Below are 24,557 nucleotides of genomic sequence, written 5' to 3' on the forward strand. Positions count from 1 at the left end.
ACACCAGTGCATACCTTGCAGTGAATGCATCTGGTTTTAAGTGAATCTAAGCCAGGCCTTCAGCTTTTGAGCTTAGTTTACCATCTCATCTGAAGGAAGGCTAGTGTGACTACTACAATAACCCCAGAAAGAGCTAAGCTACATAATCTTTTTTGCATTTTTCAAGCATTTGGGGTTTTTTTAGAGGTTTCTTTCATGAAAAACTTGTGGGAAAGGCCATATGTGTCAGAACATGAAAAGAGATACTTAACTTTGAATGCCATTTATGCCTTTAGAAATGCTTTGTCTTATGGTGAATACTATGGTTATTTATTTAGTGTGACAAACTAGCATACTGATTTCCAAATGAACTTTAATATCTCTAGGTAGGTAACAGCTTCGTATACCTTTGAAGCTTGGAAAATCTAAGCTCCTTAACATGCACAAAAAGTGATACCTTTTTTTTTTTTTTATTTGCACAGTACTCTGCATACTGTATTCCCATCTGGAAGCCATTCTAAGTATATCCTAAATATACACATATCTTCCTGATATAAACAAAGTAATTGTCTTTCAGTTTAGTAAGATGCTTATTCTGCACGTTTCTTTTCCATGGGTGATGTTTTGCATGACAAACTCCTCCTATTGTATCCTCCACAATGGATTAATATATATAACAAATACTACAAAAAAGCTTTTCTCTCAGTGATGGTTAATTTATAATGATGCTTTTTTGACATTGCTGTGCACAGCCAGTGCCTGGTGCTGAACTGATGGGTTCTTCTGATTAGCATAGTCTGAAAGTGGCTTTTTCAAGAGCTACTTATAATGGCTTAGGCATTATTGTGTTCAGCAGTAATCTTTCTCCATCGCAACTCTCTCTCTTGCCTCACACTGTGATTGAAGCTGCAGTGAATTTAGATCTGCAAAGATGATCTAAAATTCTCTGTTTTTTCTATAAGTTTTCATGAATGGAGATTCAAGCAAATCACTTCATTATCTTTTACAGCCCACTGTGAATGGAAGAAGTGGGATAAAACTGAAAAAAAAAATGTTCTACCTGTCTTCATCATATTGTGAGCTAAAATTATCAAATCATGTTTTCATAACACCCGATGCAATATTGTCTGTCCTCATAAAATGAATACAATTGCTTTCCCAACTGACTCAGTGGCTCAGTTCACATACCAAGCTGTTGCTTAAATATGAAAGAGCAGTGTAGTGTGACACTTCCCAGAGTTGTCTCTGGAAGATGACTTATTTAGTCACCAGGAGTGATTCTTGGAGTATCTCCCTCCATCCGCTGTGCCTGTGGCAAGCAGGGAGGTGCTGAGCCATGAGGGCTACATTAATGTCTGTTGATTTCTTCAGCCTTTTTTTTGCTTCCTACATTGCACAGCAGTCCATAAGCTTCAGTTGAAAGAAGTGAATGTAAATCTGTTAACAAGTTCAGTTTGATGTAACATAAATGAATGTTAGAAAATAATATATATAAAGTTATGTAGTAGCGTTAGGGAGTTTTACTGAATATGGTAGGAAATAGTTCTCAAGCCTTTACTTTAGAAAAATACATAGTTGTCCAAGGGAATTGTAATAAGAAATTGATGTTCTTTAAATGCTTGCCATTTCAGAAAACCATTTAGAACCTTGATGTTGTTTTTTCTGTCTTTTAGTTTATTTTGCACCCCAGACAATAAATTATGAAGCAAACAGATAAACCTTTCTATTTAGATCTGGAAGACTGACAGAACATATTGCATTATACTGATGATGTTCTCAATAACTTGTTACTCCAACAACTTCCTACTTGAGATGCGTTTCTTTAAAACCAGTTTTCAGAGTTACTAAGAATTTTGATCATGCAAATATGTATTCAGCAAGTGAGTGAACAGAGACTAAAACTTAGGCAAAGTGAGTCTTTTTGTGGCTGTGGCTCTGTAAGAGAAATTAAAATTATTTTTGTTCACAGAGTCTCAGGAGTAGTTTACAAGGAGGTAGAAATAAAAATGGTTTTTATAGATGAGAAATGTTTTGATATTCTGTTCAGGTCAACAGCAGCAGAAGGATTAAGCCTGAGAGTCTTAACATGCATGCTGACTTACTTATAAAGAGGGAGAAGGGATGAGCCTGGAAGTCCAATCTTCTCCTCTCAGCACAGTGAAAAGACTGTGACATTAAGCTTCAGGAGATAAGGTGCCACAAGAAAGTTATGTCTCTACACAAACATGCAGCAAGAGGAGACAAGTAAGATTACATAACATAACGAAGCCTTATGAGAAATTACTACATTTCCAACCTTATAAATGTTCATCTGACAGTCACCGGCAGTCAGATCTGATTTTGCGGCGCAGTAAGTCAGAGTGCAAGAGAAACGGAGTAGCAAGCACACCTTGACTAGGCTACCTACCAAGTAGTACAGCTTGGGAGCCTGAGTGCTTGGGATTTTATGCCACCCATAGAATTAGCAGTTGGACTTTATATATCTAAAAACATTCCTTACTTCACATTCACATACTTAAATCATTAACCATTTGGCTATTGTCACAGTTAAAAATTCTGTTTATAATACAGATGAACTAACATTACAAAAGAAAATACAGGCACAGAGTAAGCTGGAAATCTGTCTTCTGAAATGAGTACTCTGTATTATACGGTGTTTTGGGTTGCACTAGATCTTGGAAGCTTTTGAAAAATTGCAAGTAGTGCCACTGTAGTGTAATTCCTACCTAGGATCCACTGATCTAGATGTATAGTGGATGCTACTCCTGAACTACTAAGAGAGGCAATGGAGATTTGGAGGTAGTTTGACAGTATCCACAGATGTGAATTAGAGAAGGCTTGGGCAGAAGAAATCAAAGCCAAACTTGTATAAATTTTTTTGAATCTTTCTGGAAGGGCATACCAAAATGTGATGAATGGAGACAAATCAAAGGAGGGATCACAAGAGATACTATAGAGGGAAGAATGAAATGAGTTAACAAAAGTAAAAGTTTGATGATGGTGTACCAGCATATGTCCGAGCAGGCATTTGTCTAATTTACTGCAGGAGAGAGCTCTAGGATCAAGTTTTTCTGGTAAGGTATCAATAACTTGAAAAAATAACTAAATGTGCACCCAATCTTATTTCAAAGGTAGTCTCTAATAGCTTGTATAACAAGTAATCAGGAAAAATAAACCACACAAGCCTAATCTGTTTTTAAAGTTTTAATATTGGTAGAATTTTATGAGTATGTCTTATCTTCAGACAAAAAAGTGACTAACTGGAAACCAACATGGTTGTGTATTGCTGGAAACACTGAGGGAAAGCTGATTGTGAGAGAATGTTATGAAAATATGCATAACAAATTCTAGCAGAATTGGTAATTGCAAAACAGAGCATTGAGCAAACAACTAAACTCTGTCTTTATTTCATTCTAGATACTGCCTGTGGATTTGTGTGGAAACAGAGCCCACCTTATTAGAGGTTTGTGACTTTTCTTTTTTCAGATCTTACATATGGTTTTAAAGTAATAATTTCTTACCATGTTTAAGTAACAACCTGAAAGATATGAGCTTCTTAGGAGCAAATGATTAGTCCAAGTGCATTTGAAAAAGTGGTTAAAACATTGTTAATTCAGAAATGGATGGTGAACTAATGCACAGAAGCAGTGTTGTGGCTTTGACCTCAGCAATGTTTTTAAATTTTAGCTGTATAGAAATATAACATTTTAGCATTAGGTCTTTTGGCAAGGTCTTTTGATTCAAATGCTTCTCTGGTTTGAATTTATATTTGATTTGTATATCCATATGCATCGATTCCTATTTGAAGGTTGGAGTAGTCTGTACTCCTGAGACTGTATCTGCCATGAAAGCCACAGTGAACAAGCTTTTCCTATATATATAATACAAAAGCATAGGGCCTGATCTGTATTTTTGTTAGCTCTTCAGAAAAGACCTTTTGGGTTCTACAGTGTCTGTGTGTTTGAAACAGGAAAGGTGATCAGGTTAGAGGCGGCTAAAGCCCTTCCTTCCTTGACTCTGTGTGTACATATTGGTGGGCAATAGGAGGCCCATAGCTCAGTGGTGACTGTATTCAGTATAGGAAGTTAATATATAGACTACTATATAAAGTCAGGTTACACTGCAATAAGAACATTGCATACCTCTGAGGGGATTACTCTGGTGGGATGGACAGTTGAAATAACAGTGGCAGCTCAGTGGAGCATAATGATTTATAACCCGTCTGATTGCCTATAGGAATATGCTTAGATTTTCATTAGGGGTGTGCAGGCATGACTTTTTGCCCTGAAGATCACTTAAAGGTTGCATTAAGTTAATGTATGTTCCTAGGACTATCATTTAAATAAGAGCATAAACAACAGACAATGTATAGTTTTAAATGCCTGAAATGAAATTCACTGTTCTGTTGTAGAAAAGGACCAGAGGAAGTCACAGCTTCTGATGACAAAACATGGTTCCTTGTCTTAAAGTTATTTACTACTGGCACGTTTAAACTTCCATGTCTTTTACTTTCTGTGTGTGGCAATGCAGGAGGCTAGTGTGTTTCTCAAGCTTGCAGCAATGCATGCTGCTGCAACGAGACTTTCGTAGCAGTTCTGTCCTCTGTGCTTATAAATGCATCTTTTTTTCCATGGAAGAAATGTTTATGAGATAGATCATTCATTCCTGAAACCTGTTCTGTACCTGAGATAGGTCAAATTGTTGTCACACACCTTTTCTGTTTGAGAAAGAGTTTATCCACCTTCATTGCACCGTTCCTCATGGTCAATTTTCCAAATACAGGTTATCTTACTTTTCATACCAATAAGGCCATAACTGCTTGACACATGCTGTTGCTCTCTTATTAAAGAACTGCTTATTGTTCTGTATGAATGAGCTTGTGATCACAGGAGCAACTGGATATACCTGATGCTTTTTGTCTCCATTCAAAATGGTCACAGTCTCCTGCTGTTTCTAATTTATTACTGTCATCAGTTAAGATGAATATTACTTTTATTCTTTGTCTGAAAAAAAAAGCAAAGTGAAGGATAAAGGTCCTTATGGAGGTGTGGGAGGTGAAAGTGCAGAAGTCTTTCCTGCAGTGGCATACAGCATTGCTTATTCTCCTGCTGGGAGAGGGCACCTGCCTGCAAGCCCATCAGGTAGTGCTGTGAGTCTGTGCAGCTGCAGCAAGCCACATGTCAGATGTAGTGTAATCCAGTACTTTTCCCCAGGGAAGGAAGCAACTGGGAGAAGGCCGCGTGTCTTCTGCACAGCTCTGTCCTGAGCTCCTGAGATGCAGAGAGGTAGCAGGTCACATGCTAAGCATATAGCTCTGATCACCATCTTTAGACAGTGCTGTCATGTGGAACGACAGAGAGGCTGGGGGTAGAGCAGTGCATCTGTAATGCAACACTGAAGCCTCCCTGTTCCTCTCTGACCTTATGGGATTATACAGTTTTGTGTAGGGTTGCCAGTCATTCGTGTTTTGTTCAGGATTGGGAGAGATGCTGAGCTGTGCTGAGCTGCCACAGAGGAGCCCTTTCTGGTAGGACTCAGCACTTAGGACGCTGCAGGCAAGTGGCACAAATGTCATGTGCCTCTCCCACAGTCTGACTGAGAGACATGATTCTGTGATAAGACCGAGTGTGATGACTCATCTATTTGAGGAGAAAATTGAGAGGTAAGTATACCATGCTTTGTGCATTCAGCAGAAGTAATGCTGTTGTGTTAATTTTTGCCTAAGCTGTAGCATGTCATCTAACAAAGCTCTTTGAAGTATGTTATGAGCTAATTAAATATCCAGGCATTCAAAGCTAATGCTTTCCATACATAGTTATATTTCTATGAAGCAATACAGTGTCTTTGTATTAAAATTAGGCATTGCAGTGTCTCAAAGCGTGAAATATTAGATTTGTGTTTGGATATAACTGTTACTACAGAGTAAATACTTCTCAACAATCTTGCAGAATTTATTTTCAGTATGTTCAAATGAGCAGAAACAGTTACAATCAACATTTTCATGGAAAGGCCTTCATAGGATACATTCAGATACATTAATTTCTATAACTAAGCAGCTGCCTTTTATATTGGAGGCATTATTTTCGAATTACTGAGGTATTTTAAAAGTGATACTCTTGGTAAAGCCCAAAAAAAACAAAGTACAAAGGCCAGTCTGTTTTCCATTAGTGGATTGTTGTTCAAGAGTTTGTGCCAGGCAGTACAGAGAGTGCAATCTTGTCTTATTGCTCTCAAAAGAGATGAATTACTCAACTGCCTTGGCTCCTGGTGCTCTACATTCCTATCCTCTTATTGTTGGGAGTGGTCTGCTCTTCCTCATGGAGCAGCCAGTGTAACTGGCAGAAATGTAAATGTGTAGCATTGTCTTCACTCGTGAACTCTTTTGGATATGCACCAGCTTTCCCAACACTGCAATTAATTTTGCTTTTGAGATTTTTGTGTTTAAAATAAAAAAAAAAAAACAGATTTTTTTTTTCAACAGTAACACTGTGCACAGTAGTATCTGTTAAAACTGATGAAAATCTGCAGAAATTGAGTTATTGATTGATACACTGATACATTGTAATAGCCCAGGTAATTTACCTTGCAATTTTTCTGTTCAGAAAGTTTTGTTTAGGGTTGTAATTTCGTTGGGTATTTGTCACATATAGGGACTGTGAAAAGACTAGATAGATCCAACTAAGATTGCTTGATTCAATTATATTTCTTTTTTCAACACATTTTCCCATGAAGTAGGTAGTACTATGTACCTTCAACAATTAATCTTTTTAAAAGTTTGTGTTTGCAGCTGCATACATGCTTTAATGTGGTTACCACTGCAGTTTCTTAACTTGCCTCAGTACTGCTAGACCCCACTTGGAGTTAAAATGTAACTGGGATGCTGCTGAAAGGCACCTCCTAAGTGCTACACCCACTGGTGATAAAACCCTTTGACTTTGCTAGGATGGTATTGAAGCACATATGGAGCTGTTGCAAAGCAGTGAGTAGAATCATTATCAAATCAGCAGCAAATACTGAGCATCAAGCATAGACATTTCCGAATGGAGGGTGTGCAGAGAAGTATTTACTAGACCGGTCACAAAAACGAGTAGCCTTTGGAGGAAACACAGTAACCAAAGTGACAGAGACTGTGTATGTGAGTTCCTAAAATAACCCATAAGTCCTCCATTTGAAAAGGGAAATTACACTGGCATGTTGCTTAGAAGTAGTACTTGTTGCATAAACAACATAATTTATTTAGGAGCAGAATACTTGCAGATGCTCAGAATGTTTCTCTTGTTCATGTGTCAACCTTCCAGACTCCCTAGACAGGCCCAGTGGGAGAAAGATTATCCAGATGTTTGTTTAACCAACTGCTGGTACTGATGCTGGGGTCAGATACCACCTCCTTTTCTTGAGGAAGGAATGGTCTGTGTCAGGCACTTAGACTATGGGTGTGTTGAATGCTATTTGAGGATATTAAAGCACTTTTATGTGTTGCTGGCTTTCACAAGTAAACAAGAAGAGACTCATAAGGATGAAAATAGAGCGTGCCAAATGAACTTGAAGGACTCTTGACATCAATATGTGACTTTTCACTTTGCATCAATAACAGTGTGTGTTTTTCATTAAAAAGAGACTAACTCCGCAAAATATTGCTTACTGGAGCTTCCAAGAATTATGCAAAGCAGTTGTTATTCATAGATTTTAAGACACCAAAACAATCACTAGATAATTGCAGACCACAGAACTTTTTCCTGATATAGACATTAATTTGAAGTGCATAGGGTTTTTTAAAAGGCATTTCAATAAGATGTTCTAGCTGTTGATACTTGCACTATTAAAAATGCTTCTTCACTATAAAGGAACTCCAGATGAAGAGATCAGAGATTAATGTTTACATTACAGCCTTTTTTAACAACAGGCTGTAAGAATCCCACCCTGTGTTAAAAACATTGTAGTTAGTATGAAATCTGTTATTGTCTGCCAGAGTGGAGTATGCTACTTCATCTTAGCTTTCTTTTGAATAAACCAGATAGACTGCCTTGCCTGGGGCACATTTCACAATTGTGACTATACAGAAATTTTTCTTTAGTCTTTAACAGTCTTTTGAGGTGTTGATCAAGGACTAAATACAGAATACCAGTAATGACTTCACTAACATCGTGTACTGGTCCTAATTATACCAATATTCTAAGAATATTTATGTATTAGTATATAATTGTTTCTCTCTTCAAGGATGGCTAAAACTACACACTAAAAGTGCACATTCAGCTGGTTTTCTGGTCCTTGCTGAGTTCACTTGAGAGTTTTTTGTGATACAGCTCTCCATTTTATAGATAAGATTTCATGCTTATTCTTTGAAATAATACCATTGTCAAATTGAAAAAGGATAGAGGAAACATATTACTTTATAACTGAGAGCTGGATAAGAATCTGATCCAAATATGAATTATAAATGATTCAGTAGTGCATACCTGATTTTGCAGACTGGGTATAACAAATGGGTGAGTTACATGTCCTCTGCTAATCCTGCATCATGGTAATTTAAACAGCAGTGTCGCTAACAGTTCCTTATCTCTTTTTAATGTCATCTGCATACATCTACATGTCTATATGCACATATATTAGTGCGTATACATGAGCAAGGTACATTTTAACTGAATTGGTATCTTCTGGCTGATAACCATTTTAGTTACTCAAGTGGATGCAGTAGGTTTGGATATTTGATTGATCTCACAGGATAAGCTTCAGAGAGTCTCAATAATCTCCTGTAAAGTATTTGACTAATACGGAGTGTATCTTGGCTACTGTTTTAACCTTTGAAAGTTTCTCAAAAACTTATTAGCATTTCCCTTTGAGTGCAGAGCATTGCAAATGCCAAAACAAAATTAGTATTTCAACTATTACTTCTTCAGACTAGATTAGGACTCACTGTGCTACTGCTGAATTAGCATAGAAAAACGTAATATTAGTTTGAATAATGGTGTTACAAGTTCAGCTTCTAGGTGCATGTCATGTGTGAACAGGAGAGAGGCCATCTGTTGTCTGCTCTGTGCTGTTCTCCTGGTGAGAGGAGGTGCGTGGGGAGCTGATGGGAAAGCAGTGAGTCTGTTTTGGCAGCAGCTAGGTTGGCTGTCTGTTCTCCCAAGAGATAAGCTGTAGGATAGATAGTGGATCAGAAAAGTGGCTTCCACAGCTGTAGGTGAGACTGATGTTAGCTGGATTGTTTGAAGTTCTTGATAGATTTGAGTCTGCTGTCACCAGAGACCATAACTGCAGAGAACTTCTGGAGAGCTGGACACATTTTTCATCTGAGTAGTGGCAAAAGAAATCTACCTGGCCAGCAAATGTTAGAGGTGGTCTTCTCCGCAGAAGCAAGAGGAGTGATGGCCTGCTGGAACGGCTTGTTTTTAATTAGAGATAATTTCATTTTGAAACTTAAATTTGTTTCTAGAACTCTGTTAAAAGTAGACATTCAAAGTATGAAATTGTGCAAAGTGATATATGTATACTGCTGTGGAATACACCTATCTCCATTTTTCTGTGGAGATTTTTTGTCTCATTCGCCGCCTTTCCATATTACCCCATTTTTCTTAGCTCATTTTTTTCTCTCTGCACTGTTTTAATCCTTCCGGAGTAATTGCTTCCACTGAAATCCAGTGCTCATTAAGGATTCTAGAGCACTAAACTTCCACCAGCAGTTATTCTCTTCACTTAGGCTTGCCTAAAGAAGACAGAGAAGACTGAAAGTAAAGAGTCTTTAACCACATCTGCCCCATACAGATCTTACAGATTCCTACCAGCTGAAAATAAAAATATTATTAGAGTCCAATTAGCAAATAAAAACCTAATGCAGTAATCTTATAAGCAGTGAGTAATTTTCCTGCGTAAGAAATCAGGCATGAAACACTGAGGACGACAAATCCCCCAACTACCCTCTCTCTACCAGGTCTGCACAGGGAAAAGAGAAAATGGCAGCAGATGCCAGCATAATGTTGCTTTATGGCCACAGACCTGATTGCATCTTGAAAATGTTCCTTCTTCTGTTTCACAACAGAGCTTGAAAATGAAAATATTCTTTTAAATGAAAATATTCTTCTATAGACACAACATGCATTGGAGTTAATAAAGAATTTAATCTAAATTAAACAGTAATAGAAACCCACAACAACGGTGTGTGTTTCATTTTATGGTGGTTAAGGAGATTCAGCTTCATTTGTCTTTCAGTTATATTTTGAAGTTGAAACTTGGCTGTGGTTTATAAAATGAAGTCTCCCTCTCTCTTGGGCTATTAACAAAATTCATTTTATCAGTTTTTGTACATTCCTGAGCCACAATAACTTGCTACCAGTTACTTCCCTCCTGATAACCAATTCTTACAGAAATTGTCGGAGGATCATCTTTAAGGTGTGGGATGCAACCTGTGTATTTCTGATCTCTCTTACCCTTGTTTTGTAGAACAACGGAAAACCATACTTCTCAAAGTGAGTGATGTTTGTGCAGGCTGGGAATATATCTGTGTGAATTCCGTGTCAGTTTAGTGAATAGCATCTTTATCACAAGCTCTGTTTTGACAGGAGGCTTTAATTTAGCTTTGTATAGTCATTTCATAAGAGAAATTTGCATGTAATAGCCAAACTGCATCTGGGAAATTGTGATAGAAGCAATCAGACTGTAGATGTCTTTATAGGTAAAACAAGCAGCTGTCTGCCAGCAATACTGCTCAGCTCTGAGTGACACCTCTCAGAGAGGAACTGGGAAGGGGAACCTGGAAATTCCTCATGAGAGTGAAAAAATCAGGAGGATGTCAGAGGGTTTTTCAGAGGCTTTCCCTGACTGACTGGAAACCACCTGATGCAGACAAGGAGAGTTATTTGTTCAAAGTGCTCTAACCAAACTCTGGACTAGGTGTAACTAAGAGGTGTAACTAAGAAGGGAATAAGCAGTTATGTGGGGTTTAGGAAGGAAATATTTAAGAAACTCTAGGGTCTTAAAGAGCAGGATTTCAGAGACTTGAGATTCAGGTCAAAGCCAGTCCACCCTTGGGGAAGGCACGGAAGAGACAGCAGTAGTGTGGACGAGACACAAATCCTATTTGACCTTTTCTTTCAGTAGAGAGTAAAACTGAAGCTTGTTTATATGCATGATAAAATTTAAGAAATATGTAGAAGCTGTGAAGACTCACAACTGAATAGCTAACAGAACAGCTCTTGCAGCTGGGTTGTAAACCATTGCCACTCCTTGCTCTGCCTGGTTTAGGCCCAGTCCTGGGACTGTGTTCAGACATAGCTGTGGTAATAACCACTGTCACTTCATATTCCAACTGCCGAACCTTGGAGTTGTGGAATCAGCCATATCTTATCACTTGTTTAGGTTGGTTTCTGTTTTGATGAGGGCCTACAGTTAAAAAAAATTTAAAAATCATCAATACCATTCAAACACTTTTGGGAGTTTGTTTCACACCTTATATATATGTACACATAATATATATAAACTATAGAGTGTAGGGTACATATAAAATTCAAAATACACATTTTAAAATATACTTGTAATGTATATTTAATTTTTTGTGACAGTAACTTACGTTACATACCTCAGTAAATTTAATACACTGCTGAAATTTTCCCAGAGCTGTTCTAGTAGGCAGCACTAATGCAATGGAGCTTTAGTTCGGTGTAACATTTTACTGTTTCCCAAAGAAAGCAAGAATTGTGCAATCACTTTCTGCCTGTCAGTCCTCTTTATCGGGTTTTGAACTGCTGATCTAGCTCCCAATACATAGGAAGGAGGCTTTCTGCACATCTTGAAGATAATCAAGTTCTTAAAAGTTTAACAATGTCCATGGCTCAGTAAAGAGGAAAAACCCAAATCAGTACCCTCCTGAGTGGAAAGCTGTTATGTATTTTTCTTGGAAGCAATCAACATATACATACCTCTAGGCTAAGCACAGCAGGTGTTGTCTCCTGCCCAGAAGAGATGTCAATACATGAAGTGGGAGAGAAGCTGAAATTTTTTTGCTTAAGGAGTATAAGAGAAATAGGACTTCAGTTTGTAGGAGATCTTGTTTCAATACATCTGTGTATTGAAACATCCACAGCTGTGGAACAAATCACTACAGTTTTTTTTTTCCATTTCACCATTCATATTTCAGTTTTCAAATAATGTAATTACTGAATTCACCACATATGCAGTTTTTGAGATGATGCCTCTGAGATGAGAATGAGTAGGAAATTGAGAGTCCTTGTTATGTTTATGTTTAATGCAGCTAAAACCATTTTGGTTCATATTTTATCTTAAGAATTATTAGCTGTGAACCATTTTTTGGTTTTGTTCTCTGACACTAGTCTGACTTGCAGCTTCAGAAATACTTTCCTCTGGTCTTTGAACAGATTAGCTCACTGAAATATGGTAAGAATATCATTCCAGAAGACCATTTAAAAAACATTTCCATACGGAGTCACACTGTATGTAAATACTTAGCCATTGGTATTAGTCTGAGAACTACTAATTTATGTTCTTATTTTCATTAATATCAATATATTTACTTATTGTATTGTCACGAACTATAAATGATTTCTAAAAGCAATGCATAAAATTAGTTCAGAAGTCTTGCTTTTATAAAACCTGGCATGGCCTTCAGCATCAAACCAGAACAAAGAAAAGTGGAAATCAAATAATACACCTTATGTAGACTGACCTGAACAAAACAGCCTTTCCTAGTGCTGTAAAGTTTGTTAAATTTGGCATCTGATGGGCAGTCAGAGATGCAAGTTCCCAATGTGGGGAGATACAACCACCACTGGCCTGCCTTTGTCCTCCTTGAGTCACCAGTGTGTCAGCTCAACAAAGAACTTGTGATAAGATGGGGGACACAGAAAAACTGGTATTGTACCTTAACTGGGAATTATTTTTAATAAAAATAGAAGTATTATGAAAGAAATGTGAAGAAATAGCGCAAAGAAGAGGACGTAGGAGCAAAACCAAAGGTAAATGATTTGGCAGCATAAAGGCATAAAAGCACATGGAACATGTTAGACAACATCTTCAAAAATATGAATAGGTAGACATTTTATATAAATGTTTTGACACACAGATTAATTATTTTGCAAATTAATTGATTAGAACAGTTCATTTTACAGATGCAAAACTTCCAGTGAAGGTATAACTGGAGAACTACAATGTCATCAACAGAAGTTGACCATCTGTGTATAAAGTTCTGCCTAATTTTTCAAATAATACTGACAAAGAGGTGATGTAGTTACAGAATATTCAAAAAGTATTTTAAAATTAATAAAAGGAAACATATTTTGCTAAATTATTTATTGAAGTAATCACCATTGTTTATTATATCTACAGAGGTTAGTAAAATTCCAAGGAACAGCCAAAGATTATTCCCTGAGAGAGGATAAAGGGAATACATTTCTTTGTGTTTAGGGCATAAGTTTAGAAAGGTTGAGGACAAGGATGTTCATTAAGGTAATCCAGACACTTTTCTCTTTAGACTCCTGATTGCTGCTCTTAACTTGGGTAGGATTGGGATAAATGAAGGTAAGCTTTGTTTGCCTGCAGTATGCGTTCCATCTGTGATATACCCCGAAATTCTCATCTTGGGATACGTGCACATTCCAACAGCCCTAATCTGCTAGAGTGTTATGTTAGAGGATCTCCTTAAATACAGCACAGCTTCCTTCCAGCCTTTATTTGAAAGGAAAGTGATGCACCTCGAGACAAGAGAAGGTGAAGAAAAAGCAGTACAGAGGACATATCATTTAAATCTCAATTCAGAACATAGCTGGAGTATGACATATAATGTCAACATAGTCATGAAATATGGAATATAGTTTGGTTTATGAGCTTGTTGGAGATGTCTGATATGTTTTTGCCACCAGTGCAGGAAGGACTGTTACATAAAATTGTAGCGCCAGCAAACATATCAGGTTCACAGCTGGCTCTCCCAGCAGGCTCTGGACAGCTCTGTTGCTGCTGCTTCCAGAGGTAGCTGACTGTCTCCCCACAATCCTGCAGCACATGGCATCCAGAGAAACATTTTAGTCTAGTCTGTCACCCTAGTTTTCTTTGTAAAGCATTTGCCTCAAGTTTGGGAGCTATACAGACTTGAGTGCAGTTGATAAAATGTTCTTCAGGGGTGGTGCAGGGATTTTGCTTTTATTCCATTTGGTTTCTGAAACCTCAGGAATAACCTTCAGCCAGAATGAGTTAGGCAGTCCATTCATTTACATTTCACTAGCAGTGCACGTCCTTTCAGCAACTCAAATATAATTTGTTCTAATACATTTAATGATATTTGTAATTGTATTTTCTGGTGCTGAGCCATATCTAATAGAGTTGAAATATCATGTAACATGTAAACCTTAAAATGACCTTTGCATCTTTTCCTAGTTTCCTGACTCCTGAATATGTTGTCCTTGTGTTCTGGTTGTTTTGCATGGTTCGAGTAGGCAGAGGCAGGTGGTATGATTTGAGATTAAAAGTTCCAAGTATGTAATGTTGAAACCCATTGACATTGCTTTAGGAATATTAAGCAAATGGGTAGGTAGTTTTTGGGAGTCTTTACATGCTGTGACAATTTCACAGCCTTAGAGGCAAGTTCTCTGCATCAGGTAAGATAACAGGGATTGGATGCCTTCACAGAATCATAGAATGATTTGGGTTGGAAGGGACCTTAAAGATCATCTAGTTCAAACTCCCCTGCCATAGGCAGACACCTTCTGCAAGGTCAGGTTACTCAGAGCCTCATCCAACCTGGCCTTGAACACTTCTAGGGATGGGGCAGCCACAGTTGCTCTGTGCCACATGTTCCAGTGTCTAATGACCCTCACAGTAAAGAATTTCTTCCTAATACCTAATCTAAACCCCTCCTCCTTCAGTTTAAGGCCATTCCCCCTTGTTCTGTCAGTATATGCCCTTGTGAAAAGCGCCTCTTCAGCTTCTTTTAACCACCTTTAGGCACTGAAAGGTTGCTCCAAGGTCTCCCCAGAGCCTTCTCTTCTCCAGGCTGAACAGCCCCAACTCTCTCATCCTGTCTTCACAGGGGAGGTGCTCCAGCCCCATGATCATCTTGGTGACCCTCCTCTGGACTCTCTCCAGCAAGCCTATGTCCTTCTTGTGTTGGGGGCCTCAGAACTGAATGCAACCTTCCATATGGGGTCTCACAAGAGCAGAGTAGAGGAGCAGAATCACCTCTCTTGACCTGCTGGTCACACCTCTTTTGATGCAGCCCAAGACGCAGTTGGCCTTTTGGGCTGCAGGTGCACATTGCCGAGTCATATTGAGCTGTTTGTCCACAAACACTCCTAAATCCTTCTCCTCTGGGCTAGTCTCAATCTATTCTCCAGAAAGATTGCAGAGGCTTGGCAGTTTGTCAATAACTACTGTGGTCAGCTCCTACCCACTCCAAAGGCAATTATTGCCAAGATATTTAATAAAATGTGTTCCTGCATATCTTCCTTTTACAAATTGCCACTGAACACCCAATTACCTAGCCCAAGTCTTTGTTTCTGAAGGAACTTGTGCAACTATGCATTATATTGGAGAATGTGAGTAAAGAAGAAAATACATTTCAAAATCAGATGTGGAAGACCTGGTTCAGGGTTTGGGTTCAGGTCAGACACTTGAATCTTGACCTTATGTACCAAATATGGATCTTGTGATCATCCAGCTCTTTGTTGTACGTTTGTTTTAAGAGTCCTTGGGTCTATAATGGATTTTTTCCTTCCAGATTAGTTCCTATAAAAGTTTGTCATTATACTTGGTAGTCTCCCAGAAGAAAGCAGTTCCTTGGAGAATGTATGATAATGGTGGCATAAATGTATGATATTGAGGCAGAGTTCTATCAGGGTTTCATGGATTACTTTTATAATATTTCTACTTGATTTTCCCATTATAAGCTTAACAAAGCCAAGATTATCTTAACTTAAGCATGTCAGTCCCGTTCAAATCCAGTTGGTTATTTTCATGATGGAAATTAACATTTTAAAGTGCTTTGCTGGATTGGGGCCCAGATGATTGTTACCTCTTTCAAATTAAAGCTTCCTTGATCATCATAATAAGGGAATTATAGCAATAATTATTAATTAATAGTATGACTGTGTAAATTCCTCTGTGAATCTAACTGTGTACAGGAATTGGTGTCTTGGTTCCACTATTTCATAAATGTGCCTTAGCAATCTTAATCCAATTTATTTACTTTCTTGCTTACTGATAATATATTTTTTAGTATTTCTGGTAAAGAGACATCCTTTGTGATTTGGAGGTGGACTATTTTGATCACATGGAAATAGATAATGAATCTTCAAAATTGCCCCTACTGAAGAGGACAGTATGAGCAGTCTGAGTTGATTTTTAATAATTCCTCTTTAAAAAGTAAAATTCTTTCTTTTCAAATCTGGAAAGAAAAGCAGCAGAGACTAAGAAGTTAGGAACCTTACAGTGGATCTTGGATCTAGGTCTTTGTGTCAATGAAAAGGAGACTTTGGGAATAAAAATCACTTAGTGACAAAACCAAGGCTGGGTCATTTTGATAACCTTTTCCTACTTTTCTGTGAGCATTTCTACAGCTCCTCGAGGTGAATATTGAAGAGAAATGGTTGCACTAACCCACTCGATCTTTCCTGGTGACTTAAGCATCATTGATTCTTGCCTCTCCATTGTGATTAACATTCTGGGAAGAAGTGCGGGTGTCCATTGCGGTCAGTGGCAATTTCGAATACTGAAGCAGTTCAGGAAAGGTCTCATTTTGTTTGCCTGGAGTGCTTCTTGGTAGTCTTTTTTAACTTTTGTTTTAATAAGCCTAGGAGAATTGCAGTGAAATTTCTGGATGTCAGCACCCAGGAGAAATAATCTCCTTTCCTCATGCAGTTGAATGACGTGGAGCTGAAGCCCTTTCTCTTAGCAGTACATTCTGATAATGTCCAAGACTTGGATGCCTGCCTTGGGTGCCACAGCTGTGATCACAAGCCCTACTCCTCAGCTTCTTGTACCAGCAATGCTCCCAGTTCAGCGATGACTGGTAATGAAGAGAAGCTTCATGCTGTGGCTAAAGGAAAGCTGGGAAGGGCATGGAGAATGTGACTGGTTGGAGTCACATGTGAAATAAATATGTTGAAGTACCACAGAAAGACCGAAGTGGGTGATGAATAGAGAACCATGAAAGTTGGAGATGCAACCAGATTTTAGTTGTTTCTTTGTTTGTTTGTTTTGTGTGTGTGTTGTTTTTGTTTGGTTGGGGTTTTTTTTCCTAAGAGTGGTAGGAGTCTGAATCTTGAAAGGAAAACCCAAACAAGTGACCTGGTTTGGTTGAAGGCCAAAAGCTACCACAGAGCAATGTTCCAAATGTTTGTACTGCTCTGTGTCTAGACAGGTTTTTTAAGTATTATTTTATAATGAACAGTGTAGGTACTTTCCCAACACCTTGTAGCAAGACAGAGAGAGCCATAGAAGCCACATATTTGCTCCAGTTTGTCTCTGATGCTTTGGTTCTCAGGTCTTCCTGTCGTGACAAATAAAGTCTTGTTTTGTGCCATTTTTCTGACAAGTCCATACCTCAGAGTACTTGATACTGTTTAGTGGTTTCCTCTAACAGCAGTTTCATGCTTCTTTTCTTTGATGAGACTATATATCAAACTGAACAAGGCATCAAGCATACTTATATTTTGAAAAGTGTTCCTTGGTAACAAAAAGATGGACTGAGAAGTCAGAGGATCTTTTTTGCAATTCATTTATGTGACAAGCTTGTATCTGTTTGGAAAACAGAGGTGAGAGAAGTGGTAGAGGTAATAGGTTTGTCTTTTCCTATCTGATGACTTACTCAAAAACACCAGATAATTTATAAGATAGGTTTCAGTACAACACAAATTAATAAACTGGAATGAGTATCTCATTAAAAAAGAAAATCTTTAGGCAAAACACATTGAAATAGAAGACTTTGAATACCCTTCTCTCCCTCTGTGTCCTTGCAGAGCTGGCTTTTTCCTCTGGTTTGGTGAAACAAGTGTGCAGTTCCCTACGGTTGCCCTGGTTTTGTAACCCATGAGGGGTGGCTGCTGATCTGCTTATTCCTTACCATGGGGAAGTCCCTGATCCTCTCTGGGATTTCCTACTTGCCTTGGGCTGCACAGTCCAAGCTTTATGTGCTCCACCGCAGAAACTAACCCCACACTGCCAGGCAGCTTCTGAGTGGGTGGCATCCTGGGACAGAGGTGCCCTAGGAGGCCTTGTGAGCTTGGTCTGCTTGGGGATCAATGGCTGTGGAGAAGTCATGCTCTTTCCCCCCTCTCTGAAGGTCCCAGATTCCATGTGCCAGGACACTACAGGCAGCTGACCAACTATTTTCACTGTAAGCATAATCCTTGAAGGTACACAAACGTCTCTGAGTAACTAGAGGTGGAGGTAGAGGAGCCAGTGAAACCGCTGTCACTGCAGAGTTACATGGGGGTTTTTTTGGACAGACTGTGTCTTCATGCAGGGTGTCCCTTACACAGATTTTTGTCAGAACAGCATAGTCACTGCCCATGATACAATACAGTGTTTACTGCTGCTGGTGCAAATCCACATCCTCTATACAGTCTTAGCTAGGTGTTAGAGACAAGTATTTGCGTCCCTTCTGCTTGTAGCCCGAGTTAAAGTCATGCTGTTTCTTTTACAGCAGTAGTGGTATTCGTTGATATCTCAGCTTGTTTGTACAGAGATAGCAGATGTCTTTATATGCTTTTGTGATAAACATAGCTAATTACTAAGAAACAAACGTCCTACACTTGAACAACCTCACAGTCCTGTTGTGCAGCACAGCAGCAATTTTGTTTTATATTAGGAAATAAGAGAAAAATTCTGGTAAGAGACATCTAGCAAATTCAGTGCTCCTAATGCTAAAGATTACAAGCTTTTTAAGAGTCGATAACATATCGGTAGTCTGGAAATACTCTGGTAAGATTATAATTGAATTATCTAGAAGACTCCTGTCCTTCTTCATTGTCAGGTTATTTTAGGGTTAAAAAAACCTTTTACATACTTTTTGGCAGAAAGTACATTGAAAACAAGGTGAAGAGGTGGAATATGGCCAATTTCAGTCATTAGTTCAAGACTAACTTAATTTCCTCTTTAGAGGTCACTAAATACATTTATATTTAATTCTCTAATAGATTAATTCTGTTATTTATTTTTAAAGTTGTATTCCTACAGTTGTCTTCATTTAGAACACCCTCATGCTTGAAAGAAATTAATAAAGTCTAGGAGAAATTGGGTGGAACTTCTCAGAACAGGTGGGCTGTATCAGTCACATTTAGTCAAATCTTGAGTGCCAGATGGTATATTTGCAATTGTATTTCAAGATTTGGCCACAAATTCGTTGTTTGTCAGTACCCATAGCTTCTACTGCTGTTATAAGTGAACGTTTTTTGTACAGAACGAGTCCATAACTTTTTGTAAACTCTAAAAACTATAGCCACTGAACATACAATTAAGTTAACACAAAAGAATTGTATCTTTTCATGTTCATCCAAAGTTAAAATCTTCATGTGGGATAGCTGCTGTTCACTGCAGCTTCCTTCCCTTTAAAACTCGCTGTGCATTTTTCCTTCAAAAAAATAGTCTCTGTTGCCTGTTAATACCTCAACTGAAAAATAAATAAAAAAATAATGGGTAATTTCTATCAACTCAAAGGTTCAAGTGGTTAGATTTCATTTAGTCCCCTCAATAGTCAGATGGAGAACTATAAAAAAGCAGTACTGTAACTGCAGAGTTTCTTTGTTTTTTGGGTTTTTTTTAAACCATCTTTTAACTCCTGCATCCCATAAGGTACAGTGTTTAGTCTTATATGGTGATTCAGCTCCTATGGAACATTTCCTGTATTTGTGAAGGAGGTGCTGTTAGTTTTTGCAGACCTCAGTAATTGAAAGAACTTCTGGAAAATTTTCCTTAGCTGCTTTTCATAGGACCATCCACACTTGAGCGCATGTATGTGAGTGTCTCTACAAGCAGCAGGAGATCATTGCAGTCTTTCAACCCTCCCATTATCAGTCATAGAAAAAAAAAGTTTGGTCTTCAAATTACATCAGGAAAAAAACCAGGCCAATGACTAGAAATACTTAACTTTGCATGAAATTGCTTAGTGTTGTTTTATTTTTAAAATCTGTGAAATGTTTAGCTTAATTTTTTTGTATTAAAAACGTTGGTGAACATTTACATCTGTATACATAAGATGTGTTTGCGATACTGCATCATCTAGATTAATTTCACTTTTTTTCCCTTTTGATTTTTTGCAGCCAAAATTAAGAAAACTGTGCAATATTACAGTCATTTGACAGAAAAGTATTATTCTTTCAGGAATAGACCACACCCATTCAAAACTTTCCTTTATTTGTTATTTACATACTTATTGTTTACTCATTCAAAAATAATATTCCTGCGGTATATCCCTTACATAGCAGCATTTCACTTTGGGACTTGATATTGAGCTCATACTTCCTCACAGAAAGAATTCACACTTGGGAATTTTGTTAGGTAGCATTGCTTTAGTTTCTTTTAAAACAAGCAAAACAGCTTGCATGCCCTATGTAGTGGTACCAACCCTTTGTGTTTTGTAGTTTGTATCATCTGTTGTGTTTATCCCAAAGTGCTGCCTCCTATTCCTTTGTCTTTTCAGAGAAAGTTTTAGACATTAGTCTGTTCATTCACATTTTGGCATCATTCAGTGAAAATAACCTGGTCTGTGTGTGTTGGTGAAATCTGCCTTTTGTTGAAAAAATACCACATAAAACTCCAAAACGTTTATGCAGGATTACAGTTTGGGGAGGAGGAATTAAAAAGTCATGTAAACAGATTGCACTGGTGTAGGTCAGAAAATAATAGTTAAAGGAAAGAGGGCTTCTCTTTACCCCAAATTGTGAAATTTACAGATTTAACTTATTTTCCACTAAATTCTCACTAATGACTGAGAGTTTTCTGCTTCCATTAATTGCCAGGCTCTTCCCTCTGCAATCTGTGATGTATATTTAGAACTGCTTGGTTTATATTTTCTCTACGTTTGCAGTTAGTAATTTCTCAGAGTGCATTTCAAAAGAGAAAGTGGAAGATTAAAAACATGATTACTCTTGGATTTGGGAATACATATTTTTACAGGGGAAGATCCTTCCTAGGAGAACCTGAATGTCTGATTCAGTTTTTATTTGGAGGAACACAGTTGTTCCCAAGATGAAAAGAACTTCTGTTTTCTATTTGTATTTATATGTTTATCTCTGGTCAGACAGGACTAACGGTTTGTGTTGTGCAATGGAGCATCTGCTGATTCAGAGAACTGTGAAAAAATGGGGATGACAAAGTAAAATGCCACGTTCTAGCAGAGGAAAGAGCGCTGTGTGCTGGTGGTGAATAGCAGAGGATGATTGTCACTGGTAATGCAGGCTGCTGGTGGCACAGAAGTAGAAGGCTTTCTGTTTATTTTATGTCACTTTTGCTTTTTTACTGGCAAGCTACTGATCTAGGTTGACCTGCATTTGAAAACACGGCGTAGTACTGACTGGCAAGTATGTTGACATGAGGATGAAGATTAAATACTGGCCCTCTGCCTCAGTTTCCCTGTGATTTTTATGCAGCCAAATGCTGTCCCATACTGCTTATTAGGGATCACACTGACATTCTCTTCATTCAAAAGTGTAGTGTGACATGCACAGCTAGCAGGGAGTGGAGTAAAATCCAAGTGAGCAAATCACGTATTTCTTCTAGCATGCTAGTGGATTGTTGTAGGAAAAGGCACCCTCATTTCCTCCACTGGTGCAATGGGAAGCACAGCAGTCCACTATGAAAAGTATCTGTGCAATGTGCCCTCTCTGAACAGATGACATACTGAGTAGAAAACAGATAAAAATCCAAATGTGCAGATTACAAAGTGAGCAGGAGAACACCCCTCCTGACCATTGTGTACTTTGTTAAGAATATTAATTTGCTGCAGAAAATGTAAGTTGGTATCTTTGTGGTTTGGCATCTAAAACATTTTTTCAGGGCACCAGGTTCCTGTGACCACAGGATCTTGGTGAATTGGGACCACGCTGTTCCCCAGGTTTCTGGAGTTGGCTGGGTGCATTCAGCAGAGCACTCTACTCCAGCAGACGGAGGGGCAGAGCAGGCACGATGGCACTGTCCATAATTTCAGTCTCACCCTTCTGACACGTGCTGTGCTCTGGGAAGACCTCAGATTTGCCCTGTTGCAGTGGTTTTGTCCAGTGATCCTGACCCATGGATGCCCTGATTGCCATCAGCCCAGCCCCATACTGCTTGTTCAGGGGCCATGGGCTTGCACCTCAGGGACAAGGGGCTGCCTGTGGCCCCAGGCTACCCGTGCCTCTGCCCTCACACAGTGGCCCCCACCCAAACAACCCTTTTCAGAGCAACCCCAGAAAAATGTTTGGGTGCAGCAGTTTGTCTCTTGTTTCGATGGCAAATGGCTTGTCCTTTAAGGCATTTCAGTCAGCTAGAAACACTCATTGGCTTGAGCTTCACACAAATAAAGCAAAAGGGAGTTCTTAACTAATGATGGGTAGAACAATCAATCCAGAGGTCAGGAACATCATAGAGCAAGCATGCACAGTAGAATGCAAAACCAGCACTAATGAGGATATAGGAAAAAATCATATCAAACAGATTCTTTCCTAAGCTCAAAATGTATGCAAAGGTCCAGTGTTTTGGGGGGTTGGACTGCCAGCCTGAGGACACTGATGTGACCAGAAAACCAGGTTAAGAGAAGACCTGAAGAACACAATTTTCCCATCAGTGTTATAAAGAGTCTTTAGATGTATATGCTGCTGCAGGTCCTGCTGCACTTCATGCTAGTTTTGAAGCAGCAGCAGTTTGAAGTAAATCACTCTGTAAGTGTGGGAAACTGCTTGAAGGGGAGTTTAGTGTGTTATCTTGGATACAGCCTTTGTTGCTGTTTGAGAGCAAAAGTGTAGGAGAACATGAAAGTGGTACTCTCTACAGGTCTGTATGTGTCACTAGCTCTTAAGAGTCAAATGATGTTTGGATGCCTCATATTGAGAATGTCCACAGAAGAATAAAGTCTTAAACTTCATATAGAATATATGAGCATACAGAGTGGCATTTTTCGCAGTATATATGGAATCTGTTTTACACTTGAAATATGGCTGAAATATATATATAGTACTTTGCAGTCTGTTGTAACAAAAAAGGTTACTATTTTATTTTATTTCAATTTTATTTTGTAATATAACTGTAAATACATAGTATGATATTTTAAACCCATGCTATATCATAGATTACAGTATAATCTTGCTGAGCCACTTGAATCCTCACAAGTCTATGGGACCAGATGGGATCCATCCTGGGGTGATGAGGGAGCTGGCAGAAGAGCTCGCCAAGTCGCTCTCCATCATCTACCAACAGTCCTGGCTCACGGGGGAGGTCTCAGATGATTGGAAGTTGGCAAATGTCATGCCAATCCACAAAAAGGGCTACAAGGAGGACCCGGGAAACTACAGGCCTGTCAACCTGACCTCAGTGCCCAGCAAGGTTATGGAGCAGATCATCCTGAGTGCAATCACACAGCACCTACAGGATGGACAAGGGATCAGACCCAGACAGCATGGGTTTAGGAAGGACAGTCTGACCAACCTGATCTCCTTTTATGATCAGGTGACCCACCTGATGGATGAGGAGAAGGCTGTGGTTGTGGTCTATCTGGACTTTAGCAAAGCCTTTAACACCGTCTCCCACAGCATACTCCTGGAAAAGCTGGCAACCCATGGCTTGGACAGGGGCACTCTGTGCTGGGTTAGGAACTGGCTGGAGGGCCGGGCCCAGAGAGTGGTGGTGAACGGAGCTGCATCCAGTTGGCGGCCGGTCACTGGTGGTGTCCCCCAGGGATCAGTGTAGGGCCCAGTCCTGTTTGATATCTTCATTGGTGATCTGGATGAGGGGATAGAGTGTACCATTAGCAAATTTGCAGATGACACCAACTGAGGGGGAGTGTTGATCTGCTGGAAGGCAGGAGGGCTCTGCAGAGGGACCTGGACAAGCTGGAAGGATGGGTTGATTCCAACAGGATGAGGTTCAACAAGGCCAAGTGCCGGGTCTTGCACTTTGGCCACAACAACCCCATGCAGCGCTACAGGCTGGGCACAGAGTGGCTGGAGAGCAACCAGGCAGAAAGGGACCTGGGAGTGTGGATTGACAGAAAACTGAACATGAGCCAGCAGTGTGCCCAAGTGGCCAAGAAGGCCAATGGCATCCTGGCCTGGATCAGGAACAGTGTGGCCAACAGGACCAGGGAAGTGATTCTTCCCCTGTACTCAGCGCTGGTGAGGCCACACCTGGAGTACTGTGTCCAGTTCTGGGCCCCTCAGCTCAGGAAGGATATTGAGGTGCTGGAGCAGGTCCAGAGAAGAGCAACAAGGCTGGTGAAGGGACTGGAGCACAAGTCCTATGAGGAGAGGCTAAGGGAGCTGGAGTTGTTCAGCCTGGAGAAGAGGAGGCTCAGGGGAGACCTCATCACTCTCTACAACTGCCTGAAAGGAGGTTGTAGCCAGGTGGGGGTTGGTCTCTTCTCCCAGGCAACCAGCAGTAGGACG

The 24,557-nt window shown here is 39.3% G+C and overlaps 1 protein-coding gene across 1 annotated transcript in view; it reads left to right on the forward strand.

Annotated features, from left to right (window-relative positions):
• Window positions 1-24,557, forward strand: part of CNTN1 (contactin 1) — a 241,173-nt gene that overhangs the window by 65,382 nt on the left and 151,234 nt on the right. Inside the window, exon 2 of the mRNA XM_032688287.1 lies at window positions 3,397-3,442. The gene's annotated coding sequence lies outside the window, so the exon portion shown is untranslated. The remainder of the gene's footprint in view (window positions 1-3,396; window positions 3,443-24,557) is intronic.

The sequence above is a fragment of the Chiroxiphia lanceolata genome, chromosome 5 (assembly GCF_009829145.1).
Source record: "Chiroxiphia lanceolata isolate bChiLan1 chromosome 5, bChiLan1.pri, whole genome shotgun sequence".
NCBI lineage: Eukaryota > Metazoa > Chordata > Aves > Passeriformes > Pipridae > Chiroxiphia > Chiroxiphia lanceolata.